The sequence below is a fragment of the Podarcis filfolensis genome (genome assembly GCF_964270895.1).
Source record: "Podarcis filfolensis genome assembly, chromosome: 2".
NCBI lineage: Eukaryota > Metazoa > Chordata > Lepidosauria > Squamata > Lacertidae > Podarcis > Podarcis filfolensis.
In genome coordinates, this window is record NC_139605.1 from 33,677,709 (window position 1) to 33,686,878 (window position 9,170).

Sequence of the window (9,170 nt, forward strand, 5' to 3'; positions counted from 1 at the left end):
TCATTTTGACGAGGGAAAGGCCATGAGGCAGATTTGTCAGGCGCGCGCAAGCACAGACTTTACACAGTGAGGCACCCCACGCGGGTTTTCCGCACCGTCCTAACGTGCAGCTTTGGCCCTTAAAGGAAAGGAGAAAGCAGCCGCCGAGGCAGCCTCTCCCTCCCGACGCCCTCCTCGGGAGTCCGCGTCAGCCCCACAAGGACCCCGCCTTGCCCCGTGAGCAGCAGAGCTTCGACCACGGCCACATACAACACACACAGAGACAGCACCCGAGTGAGGGCGGGACCTGGACGGGGGTTTAGGAGGAGGAAGCACGAGGCGGTCATGCAACCGCCTCAGCCCTCGAGGCCGTTGCTAGGCTAGGCTGGCTGAGGCCAGCTAGGCCGAGAGGGAGGGGAGGAAGCGCGCCCTGGGCACGCCCCGAGCACGTTCTCCTCCTCGTGGGCTCGCGCGCCGCGGCCCCGCCCCCCTCACGCGGCTCCACACGCTGGCGGTAGGCACCAACGGCCGCAGGGAGGAGGGGAGCGCACGGGAGGGACGGTTAAGGGAGGGGCTGCTGGCCCGAGGACTCCTGCGAGCGACTCGGAGCCAATGAGAAGCCGCGCTCCCTTCTCCCTCGCTCGCTCCTCTCAACGCCCCGCCCACTGGCCGCTTCGTTACCTGCGTATCTGTGCTGTGTCTCCTGTTGGCAATAAAAATATATAAAAAGACGTTTACCACACGATAAGGGTCGGGACGGATCTCCACTCCCCCCCCCCACGTCGTAGAATTTCAACCCGTGCCTCCCATATGTTACAATGTGTAGTAGGGTTGTCAAGGCAAACCTTTTTTTTTAATCGTTATCATTATTATGAATAATAGCAATGAGAGGTGCGACGCTTCTTTCATTTCACTTTCAATTTGTACGGTATACCGCCTTTCTGTATTGCTGCGCAGAAGGTGGCTTACAAGCTGAAGGAACAATATCATGCAGTTTACAACAGTCTGAGCCAATTAAACAAGCAGACAAACAAAAGTCATAATGAAAGATGACTTGTAATGTGTTTCGGAAAAAGGTTCTAGCAGCCTAAACAAGGATGCGCTGAATCTTCACAGAATGCGTTTTCATAGTCCGCGCCTCCTCTTTGGGCTACCCTTTCTGATTAATTTTGTTGGTATATAAGAACATATGGAACCTGAAGTTTGGATATACTGTACACATCTCAGCTCCAGAATGCAAGGGATGTGCAGATTGCACCTGCTGAAATTCTTCCCGACAGCTGTGGTACAGTAGCAACATCTTCTTTTGAATCTGGCCTCTTGGCAAAAGCAGAGCATGAAGACAATGGCCTTTCCCTAATTCCTCTCCCACAAGCAACACTTGCTGAAAACCCCTCCTTTGTGCAACTGTTGAAAATGCAAGAGCCCTGTCCTCCTTTTCCCACCACCAGGCAAATTTAACTCCTTGCTAATAGCTAAGGACAGGCATAGGCAAATTCGGCACTCCAGATGTTTTGGGACTACAATTCCCACCATCCCTGTCCACTGGTCCTGTTAGCTAGGGATCATGGGAGTTGTAGTCCCAAAACATCTGGAGGGCCGAGTTTGCCTATGCCTGGCTAAGGGCATCTGGCTGGCTACTGTTGGAAATAGAAAGTAGATTAGAGGCATATCTGGTCTGATGCAGCAAGGCCACTCTTAGGTTCCTGAGGCAATGATGAATGTCCATGTGACAAAGACACATACACACAACGCACGTGCATCTCGACCCATATACCTGCAAACTGATGCACTGTCAGACTGTATCTCATAGTAAGCCAAATAATGCTTCCTTTACTTAACTGATTGGGGTGTGTGTTTAAAAAAATATTAGGACACAGAAAAAAGAAATGTGAAAAAGCAAACATCTCCTTGTCGGCAGTGATCCCTCCCCCACAACTGCCAGTAGATATTTATGTGAAACCCTCTGGGGGACAACTTCTCCATGGGAGGGGGGTAATTGGAGACATAGTCTGAATTTCATGGTGGCAAATGATGGCCGTTTGACAGAAAGATTAATAGCCACAATGTGGCTCTGGCTGGCTGCAAAACATGTGTTATTTATAGTCACCTCACACTGTTTTTCTCAGCAGTAATCTGGCTCCCTCACGATAAAGCACTCGGTCTTTCAGCTTGGAGCCTGTCCCCTTTGGGAAAAGGTTATTGGGGGAGGAAAAACATACAGTGCTCATTATTTTATCATTTTGTGCTGGTGACTACAATTGCAACCAAAGATATGTAGCAATAGATTTGCATTGAGTGTTGCCCTGGCAGCAGTATATTCTAAAGATAATTTGTTCAGTGCACTAAGGAAAAAGTATATTTGGTGTTTCAGCTAAGAGGAGCCAGAAAATATTTGAAGTATTATACTTAAGTCACAGACTACTGAACCAGGATGTTCTATTGGAAATTAATATTTTGTGAGGTAAGATTAAGAGAAATTCACTGTTAGCCTAAACTACCAATAAATTTCAATGTATATTTTGCAGGATCGCTGGTGTCAATGTTTCTGATCACATCTCAGTTTATATAATATACTTCCTGCCTAGTCAAGTTTTCTTGGTAAGATGGAAATTAACTGAGGAAAGAAGTGGGAATGACTGAGAGGAAACTGAAATAGCAGCGAGCCTTGTAACTAACCAGTGCTTTTTCTGGGGGGACACAGGGGTACGCATACCCCTAAACATTTTGTGAATCTAAGTTTGGCCTCATTGAGGGGCAGTATTTTAATATGAGTAGGAAAATGAGAGTACCCCTAAACATTTTTTAGCAAAAAAGCACTGTAACTAACTATAACCAACACTTATTAATGTATTTGCTCATGAATCCATACAACACTAGGAAAATTAGGACAAACTGCCCCACCCGTATGACAGAGTCCACAGAAACATTGCCAAGATTTTATTGCACAGTAGCTTAGATTTCTAACTTGACCTAACCTAACTTGATCTAACAGGGCAGCTAATAATATAACAAATCAGGGCTGCTCACAAGGCTTGTTCAGCGGGTACATATTGATTGGGGCCCAGGCTCTTAGCTTTCCTTTTAAAAGAAAGTAAATAAATTGGCAGTACAAAGAAAGTTAGGAAGCAAAATGTGGAGGCAACTTTCCAAAGCATCAGCAGGCATCAAAGCATCTGGAGGGGGGCCTCTAGAGCAGCAGAAAAAATAGGAGAAGCTGTTTGTTTTGCTCCTAGCTTGACACTGGACAGATGAGAGTCCTCCATGTACACATTATTTCATTTATTCCCCAAGTGTGCTGCCTTTACAGTATAAAAAACAATTGGCTGGCAATTGTTTTACTCAGAAGTAAATGAGGCCTCCTTCCTACTGAAAAGAAATTGTGACTTTGAAAGTTGCCACCACCACCATTTTTCATGTCTCACACACAGCCACCACTGACCTGATTGCCATCACTGGGCTGTTATTTATGGTTATTGTTATACAGGAAGTATAAAACAAAAATAAAAAATGACTCAGCAAATACAACCATAAAAGCATCAAACACTTTATAGTTGTAACAAGTTAAAAATTCATATAGACCGTACTTCAACACAATGCTACTTTTTTGTTTATCAAGATTGGCAAAATGGGAAGGGGACTGCACGTGGTTAGATGGCTGGTTGTTGTTGTTGATTTGTGTCTCATTTTTCCTCCCAGAGGCTGTGTACAGTGTTTTCTCCTCTCCCCTTTTTATCTTCACTACGTTTCTGTGGGGTAGGCTAGGCTTGGAGTTGGTAGTTCAGACACCAAAGCTGTGAAACTGCACATATTTAGAGTCCTTTTTGTGTGTTGGCATCCCTGAAACCAATAAAATAAATTGTCCACTAAATATAGATGATATTTTGAATTAACCTTATCCTATATCTGCTTAATTACAACTCAAATGTCTTGACAGTGCTTCAGTAAAGAGAGAGAGAGATTTGGTAATTTGTGTACAGGCTTAACTCAGAGGAGGAATAATAAAGATGCTATCAGTGTTGCATACATTTTTATTTCACTTCTATCTTCCCTTTTACTTGAACACTTATGGTCATTAAAATTCTGAAACCCTAAATTTTGTATTCGAAATTTAGCATGCAAATAGATGTCACATGCAAATTTAGTTACTGGTTGGCCTTTCATAATTAAATGTACATGGACTCATTTGGTAATTTACAGCATTTTAAGACCTTGATCAGAATATTAAAAGTCATACCACAAGGAAAGGATACCAGTATTAAAAGCTTGTGCAAGAGTAACAGATTCTTCAGTGTTGAAATGAGTGTTAGAGGCATTTGTTTGAAAGGTAAACATCCTTCCCAAGAGCATCATGGAGCTGATCGTTCCCACTTGGAGACCATCTGCACAGGGCAACTCAGAGAGCAGTGCTGGTGCATCCTTTATAAATTAAAAGGGAAAAAAGTCAGTTGTATTTTTGAACCATCTGCCATCCCCTCTCCTCCATAATTTATCGTTTTCATGATAGCCCTTTTTTGCTTGTCTTCACCTCAGTACTTATCTAACAACAGGCAGTGATTATCTCAGGGGCAGCTTCCTTTTCTTCTGACATCCTTTAATTAAACTATAACCCTTGCTGAGCATAGACTAGAAAAATATTGGAAGAAAAATATCTCACCAAAGTCTCATTAGACCACTATTATTTATGAAACTGCAACTGCTCTGTAGAGAAGTAGCTGAGGGGAAGCTTTAATGATATCTCTATAAATTTACCCTTGAGCTTGACACACTTTGCTGCACCTTTTTTATGGTCTGATTCTAGCAGCTAGTGCTTGGCAAGTAATGGTTTATGGTATGGCTAGTTACAACAACAGAACAAAATAATAATAATAATGATGATGATGATGATGATGATGATGATGATGATGATGTTGTGGCACAGCACTCACACCACAAGTCATATAAGGATGTCATAGTGACAAGAAGCACTGTCGGAAGTATTGACGTATTGATAAAAGCTATCATTGCCATGTGCCCTGGTAAAGCTTCCAGGATGTAACATTCTTCTGCAAGACTGCTGGATAACAAAATTGGGCACAGCGCTGTTAGACATTCCACACCTTCAGCTCTGGTCTTTTATCAATACTCACTGTTTTGTGGCAGCCAATGACAGAGGAAACAATGTAGACTGGCGCAACAATCCCCCATTTACCTGGGAATAAACTTCCATTGGATTAAATAAGATTTCTGCGTAGACAAAGTTCCACTGAGTGTCTTTAGTTCTTTGATAAACACATTGCAAAGAAAAATCCCGGAATTTCTGTTACTTGGATTGTAAATGTTCTAAGAGGTTATTACAGCAAGCCTTCCGTTTCTATAGAAATGTGGGCGCAGTAGACAAAAAAAAATGCACATTTTTTTTTCAGGGTAAGGCATGCAAATACCACAGGACGCACAAGATGAGCAGGAAGGTTATTTTGCTACTGACATCTGCAAAGGGACTTTATAACATTTAGAAAGTGCCTTGAGTTTCAAAGTTCCATAGATTTTATTTGCGTCTTGAACTAGTTTCTCCTGCTTGCTTTAGCATCACATAGACTTATCTAATTTCTCCATATGCTGATTAAATTATACAAGGAATAAATCAATGTCCCGTGAAATGTATGTAATGAAACAGATAATTTGTGCATTTCAACCTCTTCTCTCACTCCTACACATGACTTTGCATGTGAATGTTTAAGGCCTATGGTGGTTTTTTCCACCCTACTACTGCAATTAATCACATTACATAACTAACCCACTGCTATTTTTAATTATTTTTTTCTTTTAATACATTTTGACTGGCATAAAGGGTCTTTCTTGAAATGAACGTTCCAGCATACTTATGGGCAAGAAAGAGGATGCAAAAACACCATCTTCCTTTCTGGCAGTGTGTGCTTAGGAAATACAACACATACAGTGGGTTATGTAACATCGCACAATCATTTCTGAGTCATGCACACACTTACCTCACAATGGACCTGGCTAAAATTAGACTCCCATTCTTAAGAATCAGAAGTTTTCCCCTTCTTCTCCATTGTGGTTTAAATATAGCAGATTTAAAGAATAATCCTATACATGTCAACTCAGAAGCAAATCCCATTGAGTTCACTGGGGCTTGCTCCTAGATAAGCGGTATAGGATTGTAGCCTAAACCAATTTGATTTGCTGTATTTACATATGCATGTGTGTATGTCTTGCTATATACATAAAAATGTAGGTGTCATCACATTCTGCCATTTGCATGGCCAATAGGACGCCACGGCAACTGCAGCAAGAGGAATAGCAGGCAGGCCCAGGCGAACTGTTTAACAGAGGGGGAGCGCCTCCTGCCTCCATCAAATGTGTGTGCAGCAAGGTGGCATATGTTGAGGGCGTGGATGAGGTGTAAAGGGGGGTGATTTGGTTAGATGGAGGGAAAGGACAAAGGCATAGGTGGGGTTGGCAAGCAGGAACAGCAGCATATCCTCCAACATTTCTCAGATGAAAAGAGGGACATTTCTCACTTCCCCCAGATGATCCTCCTAAACCCCCCCATTTCTTTATTTTATTTTATTTTTTATTGGCTTAAGAAAATTATACAGACAGCAAAACGAAGAAGCCTAAAATAACATTGCATTCTACCGATAAGAAATAATAACTATTACAATAATGAACATACTAAAAATATATTTACTTCCCCTTTTGAACAATATATTACATTATATTATTACATTATACATTATATACATTACATTATATACATTATATATTACAATATATATTCCCCTTTTGAACAATATATTACTATTCTATAAGAATCTATTATATCCTTTGCTGTCCCATATATTATTTTATTATTATTTCCCTTCACCTGTGTGAGATCTTCCCATCATAATATTTTTTTCTAGTTGCTTTAATAAAATAGAATAACATGAAACCTGTTAAATTATAATTACTTCTTTTGTCCTTACACGCTCAACCCCCCATTTCTGTGTCCCCCCCTCACAGAGCATTTCCTATCCCACAGAGCATTTCCTATCAGACTTCATCAACAGAACACAGCACACACCCTCCACCATTCTGAGAAAACCCCTTAATCCCAAATTTATTTTATTCTTTGGTAGATTTACAAAAAGAAAAAAACACACCCCAATAAATAAATATTAGAAAAGGGGAAGATTAGATGCAGATGCACAAAGCATTTTTTTTAAAAAAAAGTCAGAACTCCTTGCGCTCTGCTCTGTTCCTCCTTTCTTCCCACCTAGTGCTGCCCTACCCTCTGCCTGCCCCTCAGAGCCAGCGCCTCACCCGGGGCTGGGCCCCAGTGGAGGCAACCTGGCCTCTTCCTCGCCTGCTCTCCAGCAGCCACTACGAGCCGCCCAAGGAAGAAGGTCAGCAGCAGTGGCCATGGAGAGGCCATGGGATGCTCCCACTCAGCCACCACCACTCGGGACAAGCACCGGCTCATCCTGCTGCCAAGCTTCATGGCAGCAGCACTGGCAGGGGAAATAGGAACGTTCTGTGCTCAAATCAGAAGCTGGGATGGCTTTCATAACTCTGGATCTGGAAAATCAGGACATTTGCAGGGTATGCAGCAGCCCCTAGAATATGCACAAAATTTTCTAACTGCAAACATACCTGGCTTTCCTAAATTGAAACTGGAGGATAGCTTTTGGCCATGTATGGTTGAAGGCATTCTGATTTTGTGTTAAATTTAGATCATATTATATGTGGAAGAATTGTGGTCATAACAGTTTATAGTACCCTGAGGTCAGCAATTAGAACCAGGGAGATGTGTGGCATTAATTTAAAAGCACTATGCCCCCCCACCCCCAGCATATAGAAACAAAGAACTTGGGTTCAGCGCTGTCGTTCAGTCACAATCCTCAGCCCTATTGCGCAGGAGGGGAAGATTTCAAGTGGGTAGGGAGAAAAAAAAGGTCATCTGCAAGTGCTAAATAGTACTGCAAGGCTCCCTGTTCCAGACTGGTTGGAGCCCTACGTAGGAACACTCCTGTTGGAGGCTGGGGAGATGCACTGTAACATTTAGTTACAGGTTCCCACTTCTTCAAAAGAATGACCGTGTCTTCTGCCCGTCTATACTGTTTTCCCTTCCCTAACTTTTAGCCCATGATCTAGCACAAGACAGTCACAGGACTATGAGACCTACCGTCGTTTGGTTGCAACAAACTGCCTTCCTTATTCATCCATCGAAGCCAAATGTTTTCACCGTTCATGAGGGAATTTCATACACCTTAGTGCTGTTAACTGAATGCAGTAGGTTACAACAAAGCTATGAAGAGTTGTGAGGTTGCGTTAGCAGATTCTGAAGGATAGGAAAGGAGAACAAAGCTACCTTTGAGGTTATGCTGCATATTGCTTTAAGAGATTGGGAGAGAGGCAGCTGGCTCTATTCCACACTATGTCCAGCTGTATGTATTGGAAGGTTCTGGGGATCATCAGCTGATGTTTTTGTTGTGTACAGTTAAAGCAGCATGACCAGAGGTCAGTTCTTAGCTGGCTAAATGGATTTGCTAAACTTAACTGTGAATAGACTTCTTATTACACTAAAAGAGACTGAGCAGGAGAGCGGGGAAAGCTTTGCAGGGAAAGCTTGATGAGGAAAGGTTCATCGGTATTTATTAGATATACATTTCCTTAGAGAAGATATTTGCCTTTAATCTATGTTGGGGCACTTTATGAAATATCAGTGTCACACAGACACAAATGTATCTTAATGCTGTTGGCACAATAAACTAGAATAGGGCTGGGGAGTCTGTGATGCCAGGGGCAAACGAAGGCTAACCATCACCCGGGGCGGGGCAAACTGCCAGTTGCACACGTGTTGCACCGCTACGTACGACGCATGTGTGGCGTCGCTATGTACAGCACGTGTGTGACACCATGCATGCATTGTACGCAGCGGTTTGCCGCCGCCGCCCGAGCACTGTACGGACGGTGGCGGGATCCTCTGCTCGTGGCTGCAGTGGCAGTGGAGGGATCCTTTGCTTGCAGCTGTAGTGGCGATGGAGAGATCCCACCACCGTCTGTACGGTGCTCAGGCGGTGCTGGCGGCAAACTGTTATGTACAGTGCATGTGCGGTGTCGCTATGTACAGTGCATATGTGCGACACCACGCATGCGTTGTATGTAGTGGTTTGCCGCCGGCGCCACTTGAACACCGTACGGAC

General features: G+C 43.2%; 2 long non-coding RNA genes across 3 annotated transcripts in view; one reads left to right on the forward strand and one right to left on the reverse strand.

Moving 5' to 3' along the window:
- LOC310757347 overlaps positions 1-5,389 on the reverse strand; it is a 40,622-nt gene extending 35,233 nt beyond the window's left edge. The window contains exons 1-2 of the long non-coding RNA XR_014545082.1: positions 4,217-5,389; positions 2,090-3,819 (exon numbers count right to left, since the gene is read on the reverse strand). This is a non-coding gene — a long non-coding RNA (uncharacterized lncRNA). The remainder of the gene's footprint in view (positions 1-2,089; positions 3,820-4,216) is intronic.
- LOC310757410 lies at positions 592-5,514 on the forward strand. Of its 2 annotated transcripts, none has more exons than XR_014545174.1 (3): positions 592-804; positions 2,354-2,443; positions 5,385-5,514. It is a non-coding gene; the product is annotated as an uncharacterized lncRNA (long non-coding RNA). The 2 variants fall into 2 exon arrangements; XR_014545175.1 differs by having other exon boundaries at positions 753-870.
- The last annotated feature ends 3,656 nt before the right edge of the window (positions 5,515-9,170 follow it).